This window comes from Heloderma suspectum, chromosome 1 (genome assembly GCF_057233095.1).
Source record: "Heloderma suspectum isolate Gila_16-S chromosome 1, 16-S_ref, whole genome shotgun sequence".
Classification (NCBI taxonomy): Eukaryota; Metazoa; Chordata; class Lepidosauria; order Squamata; family Helodermatidae; genus Heloderma; species Heloderma suspectum.
The window spans coordinates 65,828,064-65,855,864 of record NC_139458.1 but is presented as its reverse complement, the minus strand read 5'-3'; the positions used below and the strand labels follow the sequence as shown (position 1 = coordinate 65,855,864).

Sequence of the window (27,801 nt, the reverse complement as noted above, 5' to 3'; positions counted from 1 at the left end):
AGCTTGAGCCCTTCAGAAGGGGCAACTATCCATACAAATTTCATCCAGTTCTTCTAAGAAATAAAAAAGTTGTCAATTCCATTTTTGAAAAATTAAAATGAAAAAGGTGGGTAGCACAAAGCCACTGTGCCTATTTTTCTGATATTTAGCAGGTGTAATCCCCCCTGTAAGGCATGCCTATGCCTGCATATTTCATCTACCTCTGTCAAACAGACAAAAGGTTATAGCCATTTTTAAAATTTCCCATGATAGTCAATGGAAGGCATGAATCTTAACTTGGGTTCGGTACCTGAGTCGAAGTGGATAGTCTCCGAATTGGTCTGAGCAAAACTGGGCTGTTTTCCAAAGCACCAAATGGGGGCCAAGTTGAATCTTGTGACTGGTGCACACCTCTGATAGGGAAACTGGCAGTCTGTTCTGACAGAGGTGTACTTGGAAGTGTGTCCTATTGAGTTCAGTGGAGCATATTCCTGAGAAGTATGAATAGTATTGTATAGAATATCCATTCTATGTATAGAATAGTATTGTATAGAATATCCAATATAGAATATACAAATATAATATTGTATATTATGGATATATAGAATATTCATAATATACAATAGTATTGTATAGAATATTGTATAGAATATCCATTGGTTGGTCCTCTGGCTCCGGAACCACTGGAGCATTCTAAGGCCTCCTGTGAGGCCTTGGCAAGGCACTTGCAGATAAAATTGATTGGATAAGGAGTGTTACTCCGCACACTGTGGATACAGTTAGTGAGCAAGAGGCAGCCTGTGGCAAACCGGTTTTGTGGGATCGGTTCCAGCTTCTTCCTTCTGATGAAGTGGACAAGGTGCTTTCATCTGTAAGGCCGACCACCTGCTTACTTGATCCTTGCCCATCTTGGCTCATTATGGGCTGCAGAGAGAGACTGGGTGAGGGGATCAGGGTGGTGGTGAAAGCCTCCCTTGAGGAGGGAGTGATGCCATCAGCCCTCAAGGAGGAAGTGATAAGACCGCTCTTAAAGAAGCCCTCCTTGGATCCCCAAGTTCTGAACAACTTTCGCCGAGTCTCAAATCTGCCATTTTGGGGCAAGGTGATTGAGTGGGTGGTGGCGATGCAGTTGAAGGCACACTTGGAAGAAGCTAGACCCATTTCAGTCGGGCTTCAGGCTTGGGCATGGGACAGAAATGGCCTTGATAGATGATATGAGGAGTACTCTGGATAGGGGTGAATGCTCCTTCGTTGTTCTCCTCGACCTCTCAGCGGCTTTTGATACCGTTGACCACGGTATCCTCCTGGACCACCTGGAGGGGTTGGGCATTGCAGACACTGTATTGCGGTGGTTCCGGTCCTTCCTCTCTGGCAGGTACCAGAGGGTGGCACTGGGAGAGGAGGTTTCGGACCCATGCCCACTCACTTGTGGGGTGCCACAGGGTTCCATCCTCTCCACGATGCTATTTAACATCTATGTGAAGCCGTTGGGAGCTATCATCAGGAGGTTTGGGGTGCGGTATCATCAGTATGCGGATGACACGTAGCTCCGCCTCTCGTTCAAATCTTCACCAAGGTTGGCTGTAGAATCCCTGTCCAAATGTCTGGAGACGGTGAGTGGCTGGATGGGGAGGAATAGGCTGAAGCTGAACCCTGACAAGACCGAGGTACTTTTGGTGGGAGACAAGAGGAGGCTGGGGGATGTTGACCTGGTGTTGAATGGGGTACGACTACCCTTGAAAGACCAGGTCTGCAGCCTGGGGGTCATTTTGGACTCCCAGCTGTCCATGGAGGCTCAGGTGTCAGCTGTGAGCCGGACAGCGCTGTATCAACTCCATCTGATACGGCGGCTGCACCCCTACCTTCCCGACCATCTGCTTCCATTGGTAGTACATGCCCTGGTCTCCTCTTGTCTAGACTATTGTAATGTGCTCTACGTGGGGTTACCCCTGAAGACGGTTCAGAAGCTGCAGTTGGTGCAGAACGCAGCGGCTCGCCTGATTAAAGGCTGAAGGAGTGCACTGGTTACCAGTTGTTTTCCGGGCCAAATTCAAGGTGTTGGTTTTGACCTTTAAAACCCTATATGGTTCCGGCCCAGCCTATCTTAAGGACCACCTCCAGCAACACCAGACAGGCCGCTTAACAAGATCAGCCTCGGATGGCCTTCTCTCTGTCTCATCAGCCAGGACTGCTAGACTGGTGGGGACGAGGGAGAGGGCCTTTTCTGAAGTGGTCCCCACTCTGAGGAACTTCCTCCCTAAGGAACTCCATCATGCCCCCTCTTTAATGAGCTTCCGCCGTGCATTAAAAACGTGGTTGTTCAGGCAGGCATTTGGGGTGGGTTAGGGTATTTTAGAAAATGTTTTTATTGTAGAATTTTATTGTTTTAAACTGTTTTATTATACATTGTACATCGCCCAGAGTGGCTGCATGACCAGCCAGATTAAATTAATAAATTTAATTAATACATACATACATACATACATACTTAAAGTATTGGGGTGGGGGAATTCTATTTGGCTGCTTTATAAACCAAATAGCAAAGCTGAATAAAGCACATGAAATACTACCAAAATCAGAGGGTAGATAATTTTCCTTATGAATAAAGGCATCAACTGTTGGGGCTTCTTGGCTTAGAAATAAGACTCAAAGGCTGCAATGCTAGGCATATTTACCAGGCAATAAGAGCTGTTATGCTCAGTGGAACTTACTTCTGAGTAAACATGCTAAATGTTGTTGTTGTTCAGTCGTTCAGTCATGTCTGACTCTTCGTGACCCCACGGACCATAGCACACCAGGCCTTCCTGTCCTCCTCTCTCTCCCGGAGTGTGCTCAAGTTCATATTCATTGCATCGGTGATGCTATCTAGCCATCTCATCCTCTGCCGTCCCCTTCTCCTTTTGCCTTCAGTCTTTCCCAGCATCAGGGTCTTTTGCAGGGAGTTTTCTCTTCGCATTAGGTGGCCAAAATATTTGAGCTTCAGCTGTGTCCTTGCAATGAGCAGTCAGGGTTGATTTCCTTTAGGATTGACTGATTTGACCTCCTTGCAGTCCAGGGGACTCGTAAGAGGCTTCTCCAGCACCACAGTTCAAAGGCATCAATTCTTCAGCACTCAGCCTTCCTTATAGTCCAGCTCTCACAGCCATTACTACTGGGAAAACCATAGCTTTGATTATACGGACCTTTGTCGGCAAGGTGATGTCTCTGCTCCTTAATATGCTGTCTAGGTTTGCCATAGCTTTCCTCCCAAGGAGCAAGCGTCTTTTAATTTCATGGCTACAGTCACCGTCTGCAGTGATCTTGGAGCCCAAGAAAATAAAATCTGTCACTGCTTCCATTTCTTCCCCTTCTATATGCCCGGAAGTGATGGGGCCACATGCCATGATCTTAGTTTTTTTAATGTTGAGTTTCAAACCAGCTTTTGCACTCTCCTCTTTCACCCTCAACAAGAGGCGCTTTCTGCCATTAGGGTGGTATCATCTGCATATCTGAGGTTGTTGATAATTCTCCCGGCAATCTTAATTCCGACCTGTGAGTGTTTCATCCAACCCGGCGTTTCTCATGATGTACTCTGCATATAAGTTAAATAAGCAGAGCGACAATATGCAGCCTTGTCGTACTCCTTTCCCAATTTTGAACCACTCGGTTGTTCCATGTCTGGTTCTTACTGTTGCTTCTTGACCCTCGTGCAGGTTTCTCAGGAGACAGGTAAGGTGGTCTGATACTCCCATCTCTTTCAGAATTTGCCACAGTTTGTTGTGATCCACACAATCAAAGGCTTTAGCGTAGTCAATGAAGCAGAAATAGACGTTTTTCTGGAATTCTCTTGCTTTCTCCATGATCCAACGAATGTTGGCGATTTGATCTCTAGTTCCTCTGCCTCTTCGAAATCGAGCTTGTACTTCCGGTAGTTCTCGGTTCACATGCTGCTGAAGCCTAGCTTGTAGGATTTTGAGCATAACCTTGCTGGCATGTGAAATGAGCGCAATTGTATGGTAGTTTGAACACTCTTTGGCATTGCCCTTATTTGGAATTGGAATGTAAACTGACCTTTTCCAGTCTTGTGGCCACTGCTGAATGTTCCAAATTTGTTGGCATATTGAGTGCAGCACTTTAACAGCATCATCTTTTAGGATTTTAAATAGCTCAGCTGGAATACTGTCATCTCCGCTAGCTTTGTTGTTACTAATGCTTCCTAAGGCCCACTTGACTTCACTCTCGAGGATGTCCGGCTCAAGTTCAGTGACCGCACTATCATGGCTATCAGGGACATTCAGATCTTTCCTATATAGTTCTTCTGTGTATTCTTTCCACCTCTTCTTAATCTCATCTGCTGCTGTTAGGTCCCTGCCTTCTTTGTCCTTTATCATGCCCGTCTTTGCACAAAACGTTCCCTTGAGATCTCCGATTTTTTTGAAAAGATCTCTAGTCTTTCCCATTCTATTGTTTTCCTTGATTTCTTTGCATTGTTCATTTAAGAAGGCCTTCTTGTCTCTCCTTGCTATTCTCTGGAACTCTCTATTCAGTTGGATATATCTTTCCCTTTCTCCCTTGCTTTTCACTTCCCTTCTTTCCTCAGCTACTTGTAAAGCCTCATCAGACAGCCACTTGGCTTTCTTGCATTTCTTTTTCTTTGGGATGGATTTCGTTGCTGCCTCCTGAACAGTGTTACAGCCCTCCATCCATAGTTCCTCAGGCACTCTGTCTATCAGGTCTAATCCCTTAAATCTGTTCATCACCTCCACTGTATATTCATAGGGGATATGATGGAGGTCATACCTGACTGGTTTAGTGGTTTTCCCTACATTCTTCAATTTAAGCCGAAATTTTGCAACAAGAAGCTCATGATCTGAGCCACAGTCAGCTCCAGGTCTTGTTTTTACTGACTGTATGGAGCTTCTCCATCTTTGACTGCAAAGGACATAATCAATCTGATTTCGATATTGAGCATCTGTTGATGTCCATGTATAGAGTCGCCTCTTGTGCTGTTGGAAAAGAGTGTTTGCTATGATCAGCGTGTTCTCTTGGCAAACTCTATTAGCCTTTGTCTTTCTTCATTTTGTACACCAAGGCCATGCTTGCCTGTTATCCCGGTGATTTCTTGACTTCCTACTTTAGCATTCCAATCCCCTATGATGAAAAGGACATCTTTTTTTGGTGTTAGTTCTAGAAGGTGTTGTAGGCCTTCATAGAACCGATCAACCTCAGCTTCTTTGGCATAGACTTGAATTACTGTGATGTTGAATGGTTTGCCTTGGATTCGTACTGAGATCATTCTATTGTTTTTGAGATTGTACCCCAGTACTGCTTTTCCCACCCTTTTGTTGACTATGAGTGCTACTCCATTTCTTCTAAAGGATTCTTGCCCACAGTAGTAGATATAATGGTCACCTGAATTAAATTCGCCCATGCTTGTCCATTTTAGTTCGCTGATTCCCAAGATGTCGATGCTAAATATTGCACCATAAATGGAAAAGGCTTCTGATTCTCTTGGTGTGTACATATACGTTATCAGAATTTGGGTTCATTAATGGTTTGTTTAAACCATTTATGGTTTGTTGTTGGTTCTTAAAGAATGAATTTTTGACTTGTAGATAATGAATATGGAAAGGCCTAGTTATTTTTCCCTGAGGCTTGAATTATGTTAGACAGCATAATGTTTCAATCCTGTAAATCTGTTCTGCTTTCTTCCCTGATCTTTTTAAAAATCAAGAAAGAAAGGACTGTCAGGGCGGTAGGACAGATAGACATTTTGGTATCAATTATAAAAAAACCTAGTTTATTAATGTTGCCCATTGTGGTAGCCTTTCTACATGTGGTGTTCCTTGCTGAAACTGTACAGTTCCATCAGTTTCTCTGACAGCATGGTCATAACATTCTATGATAACATTGAAGGAATTTTACATTTCTATTATTTTACTATCCACTTTTAGTATAGAACTCTATTTTTTAAGTGTTGAGAGGCTAGTCTGTTATGGTGGAGTAAAAAAGAAACCAACCCAAAGTATGATCTATGAAGTATGTTTATTTTGAAGAACAGCCCACCCAAGCAAACATTTGTTCATGCCCATAATGGGAGGTTATCTTGGATTCTCACACTTTTTTCTCTAGCTACTCCCAAATTGCTGGCCTGTTAACTAGAGATGATTTTAATTTATGTTTGTCCAACATATAAACCATGGACTAAGCGACTTTTCATTAGCAGAAAGATGCTTGTAAAATGCCAAACATTTCAGTTTTCATTTAAAACAAAAATTGGAGTTAGTCATACCTTCCAACTGTCCCTGTTTACCAGATACAGTTTCTATGCCTGCCTAGTATATCAGCTTCATTTCTGTCTTCAGTTTGGGGAGATGATGGGGATGCTTTCTAAAAAAAATAAACCTTTTAGGGAGCAATCCTTTGGCTGCTAGACAGCAGCTAGACAGCCATAGGATATCCTGTTTTCCGGGAACCGATCTCCCCGCACTTCCATGCTGCCTCGGAGGCAGCATGGAACAGCCTCATCCTCCGCGCTTGCAAGAGGAGTGTGGAGTGGCCCAAGAGGGGTGTGTCTGGGGGCGTTTCATGGTGGGGAGGACGGAAATGCCTGTACGACACATCCAATGTGTCATACAGCAGCCTCCTCCCCCGCTCAGCCCTCTTGTGTCTAGACAGCCGCCATCGGCTGTCTAGCTGAAAATGCAGGGCAGGAGAAGCGCGGAGGGAACAATCCCCTCCGTGCTTCTCCTGCCCTGCTTTGGATAGGCGGTCGCCTCCGAGTTCCAAGGCGTCCACCTATCTGGATAGGATTGCACCCTTAGTGTCTGAGGTGAGTGGAGAATGGATACATCTTGACACATTTATTTACTAGAAGAATATAGCTGTCTCACATGTTCTCTGGATGGCTCACAAAGCAAAGCCAACATTAAAATACAATAAACACAATTTTAAAACTGTTAACACTAAAACATGATTAAAGCACACATGATAAGCTGAGATACCCAGACTTCTTCTTCTTAAGGTGGCATCTCCTATCGGAAGTTAGCTGTCATTACAGCTTTGTTGTTGTTGTTACACATTGTAGCCATAATGATCATACTAGGGATATTTAATGAGATGGTTTCCCAGTGCCTTCCTCATCACGGTATCATGACCACTATAGCAACTACCTGACTAATGCCCATGATTTTCTTCAGCTGAGCCATTCCGAATCCATTTCTCCACTCATATTTGTACTGACTCAGCTGCTGCCCTGCTTATTTAGTAGCAGCATAACTCGCCATGTTGCAACAACGTCTTTGGACTTGTAGCATTTCCTGAGGTAGCCTTTCCCAAGGGCTACCCACTATGTTTTGTTATTGTTGCCATTCAATTTTCCGCGACTGCTTATTCATCAGAAATATCTGCTTATCTCGCAGCTAACCATCATATCTGATGGTCATTCCACTATCCGTAACCTATGGATGTGGCTGGTAGCTTACAACCAGCCCCCAGCATACCCAGACTATAAGACATACATTATTTAAAAGGCCTTGGTAAATACAAAGGTCCTTGTCTGGCAGCGCAAGGATCATGAAGATGGCTCCAGGCAAACCTCATGGGGAAGGCTGTTCCATAAGTGGGGTGCCCAGTGGAGGCTGGTGGCTCCAATGTCAGTGGGGCAGTGCGTCTGTTCTGGTTCAAGTCAGAACCAGTCCTTTGGAGTTCTGACTGAAACCCAGAAGGGATTCACTGCCCAACTGACATTGGAGCCACCAGCCTCCACTGAGGATGCCACTAGCGAATTGGTCCTCTCCCTGGTGGTTCCACAAATGTACAAGTTCCACAAATGGGAAACCTTATGCTCTTCTTCAGAGCCCCAGCTCACCTCATTAGGTATGGGCTCTTGGAGCAGGGGCTCTGAAGAAGAGCGTGAGGTTTCCCATTTGTGGAACTTGTGCATAAGCATAGAAATGAATTCACAAAGAAACAAAATGCAACTGTTGTGCTTATCTTACTTTTATACTTTTACACAGACACACACACAAGCCTCTAGAGTGGCCAGACGCAACAGAGGACCTTCAAAAGTTGTGACACAAAGGAGATTTCAACAATTGTAGCTTGCATGATGAGCTGTACCTGCTGAAATTCCCTCTTCTGCACAAGTATTAAAGGTGCAGGAACCCTGTCTTCTTTTGCATTTGCCCACCCTATGCAAAAGAAACTAGATAATAAAAGTTACTGAATGTGTGTGAATGGCAGTGGTTAAAAGGTGCAAAGCAATCAATTGTAAGGTTAAACATTCTATTTAACTTGGTTAAGGGTGCAATCCTATGCATGTTTAGACAGAAAAAAGTCCTACAGTTCCCGGCAGCTGGCTGGGGGATCCTGGGAATTGTAGGACTTTTTTCTGTCTAAACATGCATAGGATTGCGCCCTACATTTTATTTCTTTATTTCTTTATTTTTTTTTATAAAAAACCTGTTATGGTGTGTTTACTAGTGCACCTTGCCTCAGAAGCCAGTGCAGTATAGGCTATTGCAGAGTAATTGAATATAACATTCAGCAGTTAAAGAAGATCCTTTCACAGTGTGTGTGGGTGACGTACAGTTAGGGCTCAGGCAGTGATCCATTTAATTAATTAGCACTCTCATCTGGGTAGAGATATGTAGCCCACAGGTGCAGAACTGGTAAGGTACTCCTGGATACCAGTGGTGCTTTTTCCAAACTTCACTTGGTATGCCAGCTGTGCCCTTACCTGGAGAAATTAGACCTGGGCTCAGTCATTCATGCTTTATTTTATTATTTATTTATTATTAAATTTATTAATCGCCCATCTGGCTGGTCACCCCCAGGGTGGATTACTGTAATGTACTTTACATGTGTCTGCCCTTGAAGATAGTCTGGAAATGTCAGTTGATCCAAGATGCTTCATGTGGGACCAGAAAGCTGGTGGGACCAATCTTGTGGTTGTGCTCTTTTGCTTTTCAGCACCCTAATTTATAGGTTATACTTAAATTAATATAATTCAGCATTGTAGGATGCATGCTTCTCTAAGCCAAGAGGAAAAAAATTGTTAACTTGAGCTTTGCTCAAGAACAGGACAGAACCTGAGTAAAATGGCTTACCTGGTAATTCTTGATCCTGACCAGAACCCAGAATATGTGGATCTAAGAAATCTTGATGTATGGTAAAGAAAATAAAAGGATGCCAGGGAGAGAACCTGCCTCTTTTGCAGAGTTTGGAAAGAAGTTGGTGAATAGTTTCACATAGCGCTTGTCCAATCAAAATGGGTTGGATGCATTTCTAGCAACTTTCTAGCAACTATCCATAGCTCACTAGTAAGGTTGGATCTAACTGTGGTGCTCCACTGTACTGTCAGATTCTCTTTAGTGACACTAAAGAATCCCACTTTTTTTTAATGTCCAGGATCCAGACCTCATGCAAAGCCGCTCCCCAAATATTAAGCATGCTATGCAAAAAACACCTTCTAACCCTAGGCTACTAACATGGAGCTGGCATTTTGGTTTGAAACAGCATATTACAACATCTACATCTGGTGTGTGTAAGCAGAACTCATTAATAGCCTTCCTGATAAGTTAACAGCTTGATTGTATGCATGTTTATTTAGAAGTAAATCTTCCTGTATGCAGTGGGGCTTACACTGAGGTAAATGTGCACACAGTTGTAGCCTAAACTATAGAGCCTGGTGTTAATGTATTAAGGTCGCAATCCTTAGTACCAATGCAAGTCTTCTGGAATATTATCCACTGTATTTTAATTTGCTTACAAATGTATATTCTTCAGTTGAAAACGTATTAAGCAGCCTCATTTACCAACATTCCATACCACTTTTTTAAACCCCAAGGGATATTACCAGGCAGTTTTATCTCTATTTAAATTTTTAAAACCCAGATTTCCCATGCATGCAACTATTTCTTTATTAACACTGTTCATAATTCTGGGTACTTTGTTATATGCATCCAGGTTGTTCTGGGTACTTTGTTATATGCATCCAGGTAGTAAAGATAGCTACATTTTCACTTTTCTCAAGAAGTGAGAATACATAAATGGAATACATAAATCAGCCAGGACAGCTAGACTGGTGGGGACGAGGGAGAGGGCCTTCTCTGTGGTAGCCCCCACTCTGTGGAACTCCCTCCCTAGGGAACTCCGTCATGCCCCCTCTTTAATGAGCTTCCGTCGTGCATTAAAAACGTGGTTGTTCAGGCAGGCATTTGGGGTGGGTTAGGGTATTTAAAAAAAAAAAATTATGGTAAAATTTTATTGTTTTAAATTGTTTTATGGTGGGTTGTACATCGCCCAGAGTGGCTGGGTGACCAGTCAGATGGGCGATTAATAAATTTAATAAATAAAATAAATAAAAATAAAATAAGAGACATGGATCTAGTAGAGGCTTCTGTGAACGAAAGCATGGGAGGGAAGGTAATTTTTGCCAGTTCCTCTTTCCAGCCCCCATGCTACCCATACACTGTTGCGGAAAGTCCCCAATAATCTGGAGAAGATTGGGGACAGGACACTGCATGGGAAAAGGGAAGCTGAGATCCAAGATCACCCAATTCCGTGATCAGAATTGCCTTCATGCTCTGGATCCAAATCAGTTTCTATACATCAGGAATAATGGGTAGTGTTTAGTACTTGATGATAGTAATTATAATAATTATAATTATTTATAACACACTCTTCTGCTAAATGTAGCCATGCTGGCATATAGCATAACCATAAAGCTCTACGATGTAATAATAAAAATGAATAGTGTCTAAAAGCAATAAGAAATAACATATTATACAACCAATACTAAAAGAAAATCTATATACCTTTATTAGTCCCACCAAAATGTCACAAAATAGTGTGTAAGTGTTTTATTTCTCAAGAACTCTTCAGGCTAGATGGTGACTAAACAGAAGGTGGGGGTGGGGAAGGTCAAAATCTAGCTGTTGAAGCCATGGTCTGCCTTTAGTCACTCACAGTCTTAAGGTGGAATGAGGTAGGAAGTAGCAAACATTAAAATTAGGATCTATGTGGTGCTACAGTGGTTTCAAATTGCATCTAGGCCTGTAACAAGGACTGCTGGGATGAAGAAACATGCAATAGTTGATCCCCTATTTTTGAAAATATAAAATCCTGCTCTTATCCAGATGGAGGACAAGGCTATCAATGGCTTCTAGTCATTATGACCATATACTACCTCTGAATACTAGTTGCTGGGAAACACTGGGAAAATTATTTGTCCTGCTTGTGGGCTTCCCATAGGCATTTGATTGGCCACTGTATGAACAGAATGTTGGGCTAAAGTGGTCTGATCCAGCATGTCCCTTGTTATGGTCTTATATAAGGTAAAAACTCTACTATATGCAGACAAGTTTTATTTTGTGTATGTGCTAATGGTTTATAGAAAATGACTGGCTTAGCACCTGAATTTTTTTCAGTGTTCTATTCTACTATTTCAGTTATTCAAAAGTAATGGTAGTGTATAGTGGAATATGTCAGACTTTTTAATTGGGATGTTATATGGTATACAACTTCCCCTACTACTTTTCAGTATATTGAAATACTCCAGCTGGTTTGCCTATTTATGAGCCAAGCAAGTTGTGTGTAATAATGTTTTTGGCAATGGAGTTTGATATGTATAATCAACATGTAAAACAGAATTAGAAAGAGTTTAGAAAAGCAGTAATCCTTAACCAATGCAGAATCTAAAAGAGATCAAAACAGTATTTTAATTGAAGTATTTAAGGGATTCATAGCCATGTCTGAAGTTTGACCTCAGTGCAAAAGCTGAGTTTATTGTTAATGTACATAGGATAAGTTGTGCAAAACAGAGGCATTTTCTAGGAAGGTAATGATGGGACCACTTCTTAATGTTTTAAAGGGAGCTTCTGCATGAATGCAAAATTCTTTAATTAGGCTACGGTGCTTTTTGAAGTGTGATTGCCTGGCTATTAGAGAACTTTCACCATAAAAATGCTTAAAAAAACCCCTGAGTGGCACAGTTACAGAAGAATCCTGTACATGGGCAGTATCCAACAGCGTCATTCTGCAAACTCAAATAGCTCTAGCAGAACTCCACTGAATCATTCCATTGTGGAAGCAGTTGCCTATTACAGCTTGGGGCCAGGTTACTGGAAGGATCATCTCCTCCCAAATGTACCTGCCCGAACTCTAAGATCATCTTCAGTGGTCCTTCTCCAGGAGCCAAAGGAAATGAGGTGGATGGCTCCCAAGAAGAAGGCCTTTTCTGTTGTGGCACACCGATTGTGGAATGAGCTTTTCAGAGAGGCTTCCCTGGCACCTGCATTGTGCTCTTTCCAGCACCAGGTGAAGACCCAGGCATTTTAGTCTTTTAGTTCTGTCATTTTAATTCTATTATTATATTTTAAATCTCTGCACTGATGCTAGGCTTTATTCTGGTTTTTACTTTTATTTTATAATGTAGTTTTAAACTTTTACATTTTTAAAATGTATTTTATGCTGTATTTTTGTGGTTTTAATTGTTGGGAACTGCCCAAAGAGCTTCAGCTAATTAATGAAACTGGTTGTGCAAGCTGTTGTGCAGCCTGTTGCACAACGGAATGCACAAGAGTTATGCGTAACTGGTTTCACAACAGGTTGCACAAGTGTAACGCACAACTGCTTGCACAACCTACTTGCGCAAATATAACTTTAGTTGGTTTCTCCTCTTGCACACAGTTTGGAACCTAGTTTCTGCTAGCACAGTATCATTTGCACTAATGGAGTGACACATTTGGATACTGACTTATGTCTCCTCTAGTAAGTTCCACTGAGTTTAGTAGGACTTACTGCCAGGTAAGTATGCATAGGATTGTAGCCTTAGGGAGCAATCCTGTGGCCACTAGGCAGCGGCTAGACATAGGATATGTCGGTTTCCGGGAACCGACTTCGGAGTACAGGCTAGACGGCCATAGGATACGTCAGTTTCCCTGAGAACCGACCTTCCCCCCCTCCCACGCTGCCTCACAGGCAGCTCGGAACGGCACCATGCTCTGCACTCGGAAGAGGAGCGCGGAGCGGTGAAAACAGGGCGTTTTCAGGGGAGTTCTGGAGCGGGGGAGGCAGAAATGCCAGTATGACACATCCAATATGTCATCGGGCTTCCCCCGATCCTCCTTCCCATGGCTAGACAGCCGAAACTGCAAATGCAGGGCAGCTGAAGCACCGAGGGGACAATCCCCTCTGTGCTTCTCCTGCCCTGCATTGGATAGGCAGTCGCCTCCGAGTTCAGAGGCGGCTGCCTATCCCGGTAGGATCGCTGCCTCCAAAATGCTTTCCTGAGTATTTTGATATACACCATTGTAATCTTTTATTTTTCTCCATAAGTGAGTTCCTCTTCAGAATTACTTGATCATTTTCTAGATTTTCATACCAATTATCCCTTTGACATTCTTAATAAAAGCCCTGAAAAGAACACACTTAATTGCCTTGAGTATTTCCTCTTATTTTTTAAATCGGAAACTTGAAAGAGCTCTCTTGTACCATTTACATCTTAAACGTCTAAGAACCCTCCTTTATTTTCCAGGGCTGTGGGTGAGGATGATTATATGCACAATACAAAGTTAGGCCCTACAACAATACACTGTTTAATGGCCTTGAAGAAAAGTACCTAATGGCAGCATGGTTTAATAGTAATTATCCATGCTGAGCATGTTGCTTTTTTTCCTTTAACAAGGAGAAATTTAGAACTAAATCTCACTAGTTGCACTGCATGTTCCAGGTTAAGTTTCTATTGAGCTCAGCATGCACATGTTGAAGGAAACTTTTACTATGTATGGTCACTGGAACACAGTTGCAGCCCAAAGCTGCAACTGAGGTCACCAAGGGTTTATTAGTCAATTTTGCCTAATGAGCTGTTCTACCTTTTCCAGTGCTTCATGTGTTGTTGCTGATGAAGGTCTCTCAGCTTGTGGTTCATCATAAATTCCCCTCTTGCTTGAAAAGTGTCAGCCCCCCTGTACATGATTTCATTCGCATATGCATGTCGTACATGCTTACAGATCTTGCAACCAGCATAGAAAGGAAATTTTGCCATTTGAACCTTAAACCTGACGAAACTATTTGTAATACTTACCTTCATGTATATACAGCATATTTCTGTGAAACATGAGGCTGGTTCACACAAAGAAGCCATTAAACCAAGTCAAGACCTCAGCTAGTTTTCAGGAGGTTTGCAGTTCTAGTATCCCATGAATGTTAATTAGCATAGCAAAGCTAGGAAGATTGTATTGCCAATTACTGCTGTTGAAAATGGTCGCTGTGCTTTTCTCGTACACTTGAGCTTTGAACACAAACATCACTGATGATAATTTTTGCATTTTGTTGTGTTTTGTCCCCTCCTTTTACTATATTTTTCTCTACACCCATGTATTTAATCTGCCTGCTGAAGATAACACTTTAGGCTACTGAAGAAGTTGGCTGCTTATGTCACAATAAATCTGCTGGCTGTTAAAGGGCCACATGGCTATTGTTTTTCATGTAACAGAGTAGCCTTACTCAGGCATTTGGTACTGAATGTCTGAAGGGGCTAGAACATGTGGGCTAACCCTTCCCCCTATATGCCGACATGTGTGCCAGCTATGTTCCCCAGCCAATGTGTCATCAACACTAGTCTGAAGTATGTACGGACTGTGTTAAATTCGCTCCATCTGTGTTTTGCGGATTGTCAGGTGCCTTTTGTTCCATCATCCACCCACAGACGGACGCGGATTTTTTTTTCGTCATGCGGAAAAATACGGAAATAATTACTAAATATTTACATAAGTATTTACATAGTTCACCCCAGTACGTAACATTTAGTGTATTGTCCCCTATTCCATTCTACATTTCCTCAGCAGAAACGTACATATTTTTCTACTGATTTATATGCGTAAATTTCAGGTAAAAAAAATCATCCGAAAGTCCACGGACTCCGCAGGGCCTGAGGAGGTCACTCCGCAATGGATTCCACAGGTCAGATTCTTAGAAATCCGAGCTCATTTTAATCCGTCTCGAATTTCTCCAGCATCCCTAGTCTGAAGAGGCCTACATGCATATGGAGGTTCATGTGTAGGGCTAACTCCACAGGGATGGGAACGCTGGTTGATCAGAGTTACCACCCCAGTGGAGGGAGCCTTAAATGTCTACATCTGTATGCACATAGGCTCCCTTCAGACTGACACCAATCATGCATCGGCTGGGGAGTGTGGCTGCCACATGCTTTAGTGTCTAGGTGACAGGACTAGCTTGCACATTCTAGAGAGCACCTTCATGTATTCAGTAACCCCAAATACCAAACACCTGAATAGGACTATTAGCATGGATTCCTTTGGGAATTGCTCAGATAGCTATACTAGTTATTGCTAGGGATGTCAGAGAATTTTGCCATGAATCTCGGGGAGGCCGAATGCCAGCGCATTCGGCCCCCCGAAATCGGTGGCGGAACGGTCTGCCACCCCCCCGCCACCCTGCGGGATGGGACTTACCTTGGGCGGATCTTCCTGGCGGCGGCGGCTCCGGCGGCAGTGCAGTGGTGGCGCGGGAGCGGCAGCTGTGGTGGCCGGTATTCCAACCGGCTGCTGCCGCCGCCATTTCCAGTTTAAAAAAAAAAAAAAAAGTGATAGGCTACATAAATGTTTATGTAGCCTATCACGGCTGATTTAAAAATAAAACAAAACACGTGCGTACGCAAATGGCGGCGCCCATGAGCGCCGCCATTTGCGTTCCTTATTTTGGCATGTCTTAGTCTATGTAAACATTTACGTAGACTAAGACGACGAAAATAAGGGGAACGCAAATAGCGTAGACTAAGACAGCGAAAATAAGGGGAACGCAAATAGCGTAGCGTCTATGCTATTTGCGTTCCCCTTATTTTCGCTGTCTTAGTCTACGCTATTTGCGTTCCCCTTATTTTCGTCGTCTTAGTCTACGTAAATGTTTACGTAGACTAAGACGTGCCAAAATAAGGAACGCAAATGGCGGCACCCATGAGCGCCGCCATTTGCATATATGCGTTTTTTTTTCTTTTAAATCAGCCATGATAGGCTACATAAACATTTACGTAGCCTATCACGGCTGACTGCAGGGATGCAAACGGCATTTGCGTCCCTGCTAGCCAGCGGCCGGATGTCCGGCCGCTGGCAGAGCCGGCCGGCGGCTCCGCAGAATCCCTGCAGAGCGGAGCCGGCCAGCCAGAATTTCGGGGGGGAGGGGCGGAGCGCCTCCCCCCCTGGCCAGAATTTCAGGGGGGGGGGACGGAGCGCCTCCCCCCCCCACGAATGTCACCCTTCAAAAAGGTAAGCGACTTTCATACATCCCTAGTTGTTGCAAGATGATTTTAGGATGTTGACTGTAGTGCAGTGTGCAGACAAATGGACAGGAAGAGCTGTGTCTCCTGGATTTCTTCCCATTCTCTCCCTTCTAAAGTCCTGTGCTAGTAGGAAGTTGCATTGCAGGCCTGCTCCCTCATCTCCCCCTGTCCTGGACCCTTGAAAGATGGGAATTGTGGAAATGATTGTTGGCACATCTGTGAGGGAACCATAGCAGGCCAGATGTGACTCTGAAGCTATGAATTATTGGACTAGAGGGATCAATTTGGGTTATTGGTGCAACAGCAAGTCATCTTGCAGTGGCTGCACAAGAACGCCCCCCCCAGTATTAGGGATTGGGAAAGAGAAAGTAGCCACCATGGAAAGAATTATTCAGTCTCTGGAATATTTGGCCTAAAATGCACTTGGTAGGCAGTGCTTCTCAAATATTTTAAAGTAGAACCAGGCTTCAAATTTATTCAACTTTTTGGGATCCACTGTAAATTAACTCTTCCTTTCAAACCTTCCAAGGCCTGATGAAAGAAAAGAAGACCTGGAAATAAAAAGAGAGAAAAAAGGTCCTCATGCTACCTACCAGGAACATGTCGGGATCCACAGTTTGGGAACATTGTCCTAGAGTGTAAGCCTCATTGAACAAAATGGGACTTACTTCGAAAGAGAAATGCATCGGATTGGGCTGTCAGGTCCTTTAAAAAGTAAAAACATGCCAAACGAAAAATGCTGGTGTGTGGCCACAGTGCACGAACAACCAAACACTTTTGTTGCGCTGTCATTGATTCTAATGAGAACTGTGTGTGTGTACATATGAAACTGCCTTACACTGAGTCAAACCTTTGGTCCAACTGGCTCAGTAACTGTGCTGCATCATGAACTCCATGAGAAATCACTGGTTTGGTGTACAATCACTGAGAATTTGGTTTCTTGTAGCTGGTTAAAGTTACAGGGATTCTGAAGAACAGTAAGGAATCGAGGACAAAAAAGGATTGCCCTTATAAAATGTTTAAACTATTAAATGATGTAATCCATCATGCAATTGCTGCAGCCTTATAATGTCCCAGTCAATTAGATGTAACCATAGTTTGTATTATATATTATATTTTGCAGAGTATTTTTGATGCTTGAAAAATAAAGTTTCAGTACAAATCTCATCATTATCATAGGGGACAGCTCAGCTGCTTGCGTGCCTAGACTTCTGGTATATTTACTTACCATGGAAGGCACATACTAAACATCTTGATACTGTTAGGAACTTAGGAAGCATAACTGTTTTTATACAAAGTATTGGCTCTTCTTCCTGTTCATGTTTGCATAAGTGGAAGAAATGTGGTATGTTCCAAGATGTAGAGGATGGTCTTCAGAAGGTTTACATGATTCTCTAACTCCTCTGATGACTGGAGGAAATTGTTTCTTAAAACTTTGGAATTAGAATCTCAAGCACTCCCTCCCACCCACACACTGCAGGGGAGAAAGTAGTGTCTGATGCAGGCTGTACTGAGTTTATTTGCATGCAGTAACTCCCTGCCTCCTTTCTTCTTCCGAACTGGTATATTTGGTTTTAGCATCAGGGAGATACCATAATGAAATAAATCTGGAACAGGATGGATTAGACATTACTTTCTCCCCACAATTAGAGGGCAGAGCACATTTTTTTGCACCCAAGCTCTAATGAGCCAAGATATTACCATAGATAGTAATGTCTGAATAAGCCTCTTGTCTTTGCAAAAAGCAGTGAAACAACAGAATGGCAAAAAGCACAATAACCCATAAAACAGACAAGATGCCCAATGAGGGATGGCTGTGACATCAATAGGAAGCCTCTTAGCTCCCTCTGCGAGAGCATATTTTATTTTATTTTATATTATATTATTAATATAGTACCTTGTAGGTATGACTGGAGTGGTTTGGGGGACTTATACTGGCATAATAATAGTAAATAGAACCAGTGTGGTGTAGTGGTGAGAGTGCTGGACTGGGACTCGGGAAATCTGGGTTCTACTGTCCACTCAGCCATGAAGCTCATTGGCTGACTTTGGGCCAGTCTCAGCCTAACCTACCTCACAGGGTTGTTGTGAGGATAAAATGGAGAGGAGGAGGATCACGTAAGCCACCTTGGGTTCCTTGCAAGAGGAAAAAAAGGAGGGATATAAATACAACAACAGCAATAATTAAAATCCTTGGCTTAGGGTCTTCGCTATGTGTTGCTTCTGTTACTTCCCTTTGCCAACTCACACTGAAAAACCTTCATATAGATATTCATAAGCCAGGGAAATAACACCAGAAGTATGGAAATGGTTATGGATCAACATACCCCAAGCAACATGACGTATGAGCCTCAAAGAAAGCTTTTACAAGCTGGCTTGTAGATGGTACGTCACCCCTTTTAGACCAAGAACAATTAATGTTGGAGCAAGTAATGTGTTGGCGCTGTGGGGCAGCAAAGGCTGACATTCACAATGTCTTTTGGTCCTGATAAAAAAATCAGAAGCTACTGTACTTTAATTTTAAATGACATCAAAAAAATGACAGGGTATGACATTCCTCTAGACCCCCTGATAGTACTATTTGGTTATGTTAGGGACTTAGTCCATAGTGAAGATGTAGAAATGGTTATACATATGCTAACAGCAGCCCGTATATCTCCCAAAATAACAACAGATGGAGCCAGCCAAATATCTCTCAAGTGGGAGTTCTGTAGGGCAGGGACCACCACGAAGAAGGCCTTATCTCTAGTGCCTACCAGCCTTACAGATCTTAATGGCAGTCTAGCAAGGAGGGCCTCCAGCAATGGTTTTAACCCATAGGCAGGTTCATATATGTGTAGGTCGTGCTTCAGATAACCTGGACCCAAACTGTTTAAGTTTTTAAAGGTCAAAATCAGCACTTTCATTTGGATCCCAAATGCACCGGCAACCAATGCAGCTGGTACAGAACTGGTATAATATAATTCATTTGTCTAGTCCCAACAAGGACTTGAGTAGCCATATTCTGCACTAGCTGAAGTTTCCAAGTTGTTTTCAAAGGTGTAGAGTGCATCACTGTAAAACTCCCTGGATGTAACTAGTGCAGGCATACCCAAAACTAGGAATCAGAATGTGACAGAGGAGAAATCTGCATTAATAATAATAGTTGTCTTTTCTGGAAATTCCAAGCACCACCATTTTAAGATTTTTTTTTTAAACTCCTTTTATTGCTTTTTTACTGTTGACCAGCAGTTGAGAAAATAATTGCTAATTCCATTTTTCCCTTAGTCAATAAAGACATCCATGTGTTAAACATTTGCTGATATCCTTAATTCCTTCCATTATATTTATTGCCGTGCTTTCAGGTACACAGAAAATTTACAGAAAGCATGTTTTGTGCTTAGCTTAAAAAACCAAGGTAACCTAGAACTGGAAACTGAACAAAACATTTTTTAAACTGGAATAAGAACTGTAGCTATTTTTTTTTTAAAAAAAAATCATGTTGGATGTGTACTAGAACAGAAAACTCAGATATTTTTAAGGCTGCTGGCTCAGAACAAGGGGTTGACCAAAAAAGCTTGATTGGCTTCTAGGCCTTCTGGCTGAGATCAAGTGATTGCCAGTTCATGCGTTAGTCACAACCATGAATATCTTGGAGGATTTGTATACACTTTGAGTTTGCTCTGGCTTTTGTACTCTGCCAGTAGGGAACAGGAGAGAGGAATGGAACCCAGTGTAGCATACTGTGAAGATGGACAGCCTGCAAGGAGAAGATGGCATTTATGTGCATTGCCTTCATGATGCTGTTGTGGTCTGCCACTTCCCATAGCTGTGAATGTTGTGGCTGAATCTTTTCTTTCTAAACTCTGACCTAAAAGCCAGTATAGGCATACTGTTCATTAAAACACACATTGCATCTGTGACAGGTAAGTCTGAGCAGAGGGCATCAATACCTCAATGTCCAAGCACAGAGTTAGGTGGTGGCTCCAAGATGCAAGACAAAGGGAATGTTGTATGGATATAATGGTGTATTAGTACACAATCCTATACATGTTTAGACAGAAATAAGTCCTACAACTCCCAGTATTCCCCAGCCAGCATGGGGAATGCTGTGCACCTTATTTAAATTGTTCCTGGACAATTATTGGTCTGAACTGGAACGAAACTGGACAATTTTCAGTCATAGCTGAACCAGAACAAATGATTCTCTGGTGCTCGGAGTTGTTTTCTACATATATTTTGGCTCACCAAACATTGACTTAAAGTAAGCTGAATAAAAGCATATTTGTGCTGCTTTTCTCTGTAATGCTAGCTTTTAAAATGATGGCTTAATCCATGAGTCAGCATGCCAGTTCGTCTTTCTTTTTTTGGATCACAAAAAAGAGCAATGTGGTTTCATATACAAAAACCTGGATGGAAAGAATTGGGAGGTGGAATCACGGTTGCCTCACAAGTATAGCAATTCCACAAGTCTGGCATCAGCCACACTAATAAAATCAAATCCAATGCTGTTTTATGACCTTGAATTTATGTGACTACAGAGGATCAAAGGATTTCTGTCCCACTGGACTATAAGGTCTATAGTTCATGGCAAAAAAAAAACCTCATCAAAAAGAACATTTTAGTTGTGAGGCTTTTCATTTTAATCAGCTACAGCAATAAAAGAGCTGCTAGGTGTCCAAAAACATTCTCCAAGATCAGAGACAATCGCCCTCTCGTACACCCTGTGGGTTATTAGATCCATACAATGCCTCTGGTTTGACCATTCTATTGAACCTTCTCCTTCTGCAACTTGTTTCAGCCATATCTTTTTTCCCTTAGTTTTTCTCTCCATTTTAAACACAAAACCTGTCAGACCACAGTAAGATTAATGATGCAAGACGCCTGCTCATTAATACTAAGGTGCTACAATTTTCTCAAGATAGAACTTCATTGTAATTGAATGAAATAAAGCTGAACATTCCAGAGTGTTGTTGTTCCCCCACTTCTGTCCCAGTGAAAATGCTTAATGCTGGAGAACTCTATCTCATTAATTGGAATAAATAGTAGTACATTAAAAAAGTGGCCATGTCTGTCACTCGCTGTGATGACTGGTTGAAAGCCACAAGGGTTACCTTGTACCAACAGAGCAGAAGCCTTGCTGGCATTACTATAGTTTTTGCCTTTTGTGATTCTTCTATACCAGGCAGGATGAGCCACTGGTATGAGAAGAACTGGGGCTTTGGGCAACCGATACCTCCTTGGAAAAACTGCTGTTTTAGATTTTATGGATCTAGAACTATTTCTAATAGATATGACCATATAAGTCTGCCCTTAGGCTTCCTAAGTATGCAGCAATCCCCAACCCTTTTGGGGTCAGTGGTCACATTTGGAATTTTGAGAGAGTAATATGGGCATTCTCAGAAAATGGCTGCTGTGGAGGTGCCTTGCCCATTCATAAAATAGCTGCCATGGTGGATATGGCCAGTCACAAAACACTCATTTCCCAGAAGGCAAACTGGTAAGACTAAAAGAAAAGTAACTTGCCCAAGAATCTAGGTACAAAGCAGAGGTAGGGTCTGAGCTCAAAAAATACAAAACTACTCTTTGGAACCCAAATAGAGATGGTGCTGGGGACAGCACTTCACTTTTCCAGCATCCCAGTTAAAAATCATAGTAATTTTTAAAAAACCTAAGGAATGAATAAAAATCAGGAGTGGCAGGGAGCCTGGTTGATACCAAGAAAGTTTCCATGGGAATATTGGGTCTCCGGGGTCTCTGTGTTGGAGACCCCATAGCTAAATCATTTCTTCCATGTTCCCTTCAGACATAGGCAACAGAAAACAAACAAACAGACAGCCCTGGGTCTGTGGGAGATTGAATAAGGCTTGGTCTCGGCGTATGGTAGAATGAGGTGATAGAGTCTTGAGGTAGTAAAATCAACTCTACTGATCCAGGCTGCAAGGGGAATCCCATTTTTGAATGCTCCTGAACATTAAAAAGAAACTTTCAAAACTATCACATCTAGAGCCCCCTCTGCATGGAGAGGGAATGGGGCCATACTTCCTCGTCCCATCCCCAATGTGTGTGCATGCCCATGTCCATCCCCTGATCTCAGCACATTGGGTGAAGATCTGAAGAGGGAGGTGGCTTTCCTTGCAGAGGCTCCTCTATGTAATCAGGAAATCTGCATAATCAGATCCCCCAATAGCATGGAAGGAGCCTACCTGAGTATATGCAGCTCCCGCTTCAGACCTTTGCCCCAAACAAAGAGGTCTGGGATGGAGCCGGATAGGCATGTGAGATGCTGGGGGCAGAGCCAGCAGTGGTCCTGGTTCTCCTTATTCACACATGAGCCCTAACACATGAATAGGGCTTATGTGAGAGAGAGGCTTGTAGTGCAGGCCTCACTCTGCTATGCTAGTTTTCTATTTGCAATGATTTTGGATTGCCCCCCCCCCCCGCAACATAGAGAAGCATTAAATCATATAATTTGCAATCTAAAGTTCTACTGCAGGAATCCCCCACACTGTGCCCACACGTCCCCACCTTTGTGCCTGCGGGCACCTGAATTCTTTTTAATTTTTTTATTGTTCTTTCTTTTTTTATTTAATTTCCCCCCATTTTTTAATATACATACATGGATTTGTATGAAATGCATACAACTTTCTAGCAATTAACCGTGGGTTACAACAAAAGTGGACCAGATATCCAAATAAGTATCCATTTGAAGGTGATGACTGTATGCCACCAGTTCAAATATTGAAAGTGTTGTAAGGTCCTCAATCCGTTGCATTATATGAGGTGAGTGCTTATTCTTCTGTTGTTGTAATATTAGTCTTTTAGCTAATTTTAGCTGTCAAAAGGGTGCAAAGAATCCATTTGTTAATTTCCTTGAAACAGATAAATCATTTAAAAGAGTGTATACATCATTAAAGACTGTTTAACATCCTCCCTGTAAAAAGAAGCAACTACTGGACATGTCCAAAACATATGTTTTTTAAAAAATATTTGCTGTATTGCACCACCAGCAGTTAGCTGAATTAGACAATCCCTTATTAAAGAGATGGTGCGGTGTCCAATAGACATGAAGCAAAAGTTTTTGCTGAATAAGATGCAGCCTAAGATCTGTAGATGGGAAAGGTTGATGCCAGGCGGCGACCCACTGATTAGGCATTTTGTGGTGGAGCCTATATCAGTATTTCAAATTCCCAAATCTTCCCACAGGTCCGAAAAGGTTGGGGACCCTTGTGCTATGGTCTAGTCTTCCATCTCAGGATCTTAACACCTCATTCTATTGCACACGTAAACCAGACCTAAGAAACCTACTACCATCTGGTTCAAGAGATGCCTGGAACCGTTCACTGGACACAGTATGTCACATATGGATTATGGAATGCTCTCCCCACTGAAGTCTGCCTAATGCCAAGGCTGTCATATTTTTAGCACCAGGTTAAGACTGTCCTCCACTCCCAGCCGTTTGATGGCATTTTATAGGGCATTTATGTCTGTTGTTTTATTATTAATTAATTAATTAATTAAATTGATTAATCACCCATCTGGTTGGTCACCTGGCCACTCTGGGCGATGTACAATATTAGAAACAGTTTAAAACAATAAAATTCTACATTAAAAACATCATGAAAAATACCCTAGCCCACCCCAAATGCCTGCCTGAACAACCACGTTTTTAATGTGTGGCGGAAGCTCATTAAAGAGGTGGCATGGCAGAGTTCCCTAGGGAGGGAGTTCCACAGAGTGGGGCCACCACATTAGGTCCAGTATCTTATCGTAACTGTTTCAGCAGCTTAAATTGTTCTAAATTTTGTATGTTAAATATTTCATACTATGTTTTTATGATCTTGTGTTGTGGTGTGTATTTTCGTGGACTGTCCAGGGAGCTTTGGCCATTGGGCGGTATAGAAATGAAATGAAATAAATAACATAGCAGCCCAGTCGAATTGGCCATGCTTGCCGACAGTGATGTGAGTTGCTGTCCAACACATTTGGAGGGCCCCAAGTTGGGGAAGGCTGTCATTCAGAATATGATTAAATTTCATTATTCTTCAGAGCCATAATTACCTGTAATTAGTTAGATGGTTCCTCGTTCTGATTGGTCAGTCATCCCTCTCAACCCCTAGTGTTTATACTGAAGGTGGATTTTTATTGTGATGCTGGGAAAATTTTGGGTTGGCTCTAGAATTGCCCTTCCATGAATGGCAAAGATCCTTCCGTGAACAGAAGGGACTAGGGGCTCCTTCACACTGAGTTTTTATCCTGCGATTGAGATTGCTCCTTCACAGAAGTTTGTAGGCTCTTTAGGGCCACCTCTACACCAGCCTAAAATCCTGCATTTAACACGGGGCTTTCTGCTTCCGTTTTAAATGCAGGATAACAACTGACTCCCTTTACATACCCTCCCTTTCCCCCTCCCCTTCCCCCTGTATCCGAGTCTTCCATTATCTTTCATTGATCTTGCGCCTCTTCTTGCTTCTTTTCCTCTTTTCATGGAGGAAATTGAAGCAGAACACAACGGGGTAATTTGATAGCTCATTATCTGTGATCTATTTAAAAATGGAACAAAGGGCATTTAGTGCAGGACACGCCTTGAATGTTCACGGCATTATATAAAGAGCCCGCAACCTTCCGTGAAGGAGCAATCTCGCAGGATAAAAGCTCAATGTGAAGGAACATGACGCCATGATCATTCAAGGCGCCTCCTACACCAAATGCCCTTTGTTCCGTTTTTAAATAGATTGCAGATAATGAGGTATCAAATTACCCAATTGTGTTCCGCTTCAGTTTCCTCCATGAAAAGAGGAAAAGTGGCAAGAAGAGGAGTGAGATCAATGAAAGATAATAGAAGATTCTGATATGGGGAGAAGGAGGGGGAAGGGGAAAAGGAAGCATGTGAAAAAGGGAGTCGTCATGATCCTGCATTTAAAACGGAAGCAGAAAGCCCCGTTTTAAATGCAGGATTTTAGGCTGGTGTAGAGATGCCCTAGGATTCAGTGAAAGCTCCCACTGGAGTAAGGGTGTGCATGTTGTTGATTCTCCTTCCAGGCTTCTTTGCCACTTCCCACATTCTTCTGGAGTGTCCTCTGACTCTCCGGAGCAGATATACAGGAGACTGCAGGGAACAGGAAGAATCAATGGAAACTGCTCCCCCCTCCCGTTTCCCCTAGTGGGAGTGTCCCATGAGCAGAGTGCCTCTTATGGGAACTCTGAAACGAAACCTTCCTCTAAATACATACTTTTAAAATTAAGCAATCCCATGTTGTTTTATTTATTTGGAATATTTGTATGCTGTTTCTTAATTGAAACTCTGGAGGCAGCTTATAATAGATTTAATATAAAAAAAATAGATAGGAGTTGTTAGGGAAGGTTAAAGGTATATACAGGTTTCCCCCCAGACCTTAGATGTTCAGCCGCTACTCTACTTCTGAGTCTCTGGGCTATGGCAGATCTCAGAGGAAATGGCTGCTGCAGTAGCCCAACATTAGTCACAGGGCCAGGCTTCCTTTCTAGGGCTACAACTGCTGAAGTCTTTCAGTTTTGGCTCCTGGTGGCAGATGCAAGACACACTGGGAGAGCAAAGGTGTTTGCAAGGCTCCCCCAATCCTCAGATGTTCCCACTGCCACAAAGACAAAAGAGAATACCAGGATTTGGGGACCATGTACATAACTATCTTACCTCCATTTAAATAACTCTCTTACTAATACTATTTCAGTAAGTTTACACTTTCTGTTGCCACAACTTCTCAGTTTAACTGTATTCATCATTCACTCACTGAAACATTTGGGTTCCATAGACACCTCTTAAGTAACACAAATATTTTAGTGTCCTGGGGATCTTTACATGTGTCATGTCTTGAATTATTTTATTCTCAGTCATTGCACTGGGAATACATCTAAATATTTGTCCTTGTAAACAACATTAATGCAGCATATGAAACAGATTATGATGGCTGAGGTGTCTGAAGAAAGGAATTGATTTTTTAAAAAAATTGGCAAATAGAGTATTTTTTCATCCAAATATCCTTTGATTGTTAAGCCCCCGATTGTAGTTGCCAAAATTTAAAACAAATGTATTCTCTGTTCAAGGGTAATCTTTTTCTTAGAAAACACACACCAAAAACCTTTTGTTTCATATGTGCATTGTTGTTTTTTGTTTAGTAATGTGAAATGCTTTATAGCCCAAGGGAAAAAATATCCTTCCTTCCTTCCATTAAATAATTTTTATCCCGCTCTTCAGCCAAAAAGGTGTCCAGACTGACTCAGATCAGGCTTACAATCTAAAAGACACCATCTTTGGCCCAGTGTTTAGAAGCCGTCCATTCCTGAATCTAAACGAATTTTCTAATCCTAAACACAGACATTTATCACGAGAAGGGACACATTTATCTCTTAGGTCATTAGATATTTTATACTAGTACATCTTCTGGTGGCTGGTTAGGAATATGGAAATGTTGCTGTTAATAGGACTGAGCTGAAAAGAGGAACATGTTTTGTGAAATAATTCATCCCCTACTAAGCTGTTAAATACCCACCCCCCAAGAGGGGGAAGGGAGATGAAAAATAGAGTGAGGACAGAAAATACTGTCAAATAGCCACATCTGGATATATCATATGGCAAATGTGTTCAATGATTGGCTGGGATCCCCTCAGGAAGAAGCCCTTTGCACTTGTTGTTTGTGTGTTTTTTAATGCTCTGAAGTTGCAGGTAGGGAAAAGAAGCAGCTGTGAACAGATGGAAAATAGCATATGAAAAGATTAAGCCAGGAGGGTTTATGAACTCTCCCTTTCTTCCCAAACATTTGTGCAAGTGAACATTTGGTGTGGTCCTAGGTATTTATTTTCAAGTAATTACACAATATAGCTGGCACTGAGCAGTAAATACACATGAATAATATTTGTGTGTGAACTCACTGCCATTCATGTATGAATCAAACTTAAAAGCTGAGCACTACACAAAGTCTAAACCTACATGTCCAAGATACTAAGAGGACAACGTGTCTGCAAATTAGGTTTGCAGAGTTTGTTTTGTTTTTGATAGTCAGCATAAATGTTACTGGAAGCATGTGTATTCCTAACCTCTGAATACTTATGCATGCGGTGGAATGGGCTGATGCTCAGATTACCCAGGCAAAGGGAGGGTCTCTCCATCAATGGTGGAAACTTCGTAGTCTTCCAGAAAAATAGGCTTTCAGGACCCCTGTTCCCCCAAATATTTCCCCAAATGCTTGTAGCTACTGTGTGTGTTCTGGCTTCAAGCTGCTTGCAGAACATATGAGTGATTAGGGAGAGGGTTAGCTGGGCTTCCTTCCCCCCACTCCCAACAAATCTCCTCCATGGAGGACAAAGACATAGGAAACTGTAGTTACTGCTTTCCTGAACAGAACGGAATTGAGGCAATGGCAGCAATGACTGTTCTGCCCCTTCTGTATAGTAGCCCTATGATGATGGCAAGTGATTCCTTCTGACCAACACTGTTCCAACATTGCTACACCCAAGTGCTACCCCTTCCACACCTATTGTTAATTATCTTGCATCCCAACTTGTTAACTCATACAATGGAAGTA

At 42.3% G+C, this 27,801-nt stretch overlaps 1 protein-coding gene across 1 annotated transcript in view; it reads left to right on the top strand.

The window, feature by feature from the left end:
• Positions 1-27,801, top strand: part of FMN1 (formin 1) — a 188,643-nt gene that overhangs the window by 32,449 nt on the left and 128,393 nt on the right. The window lies entirely within an intron of this gene.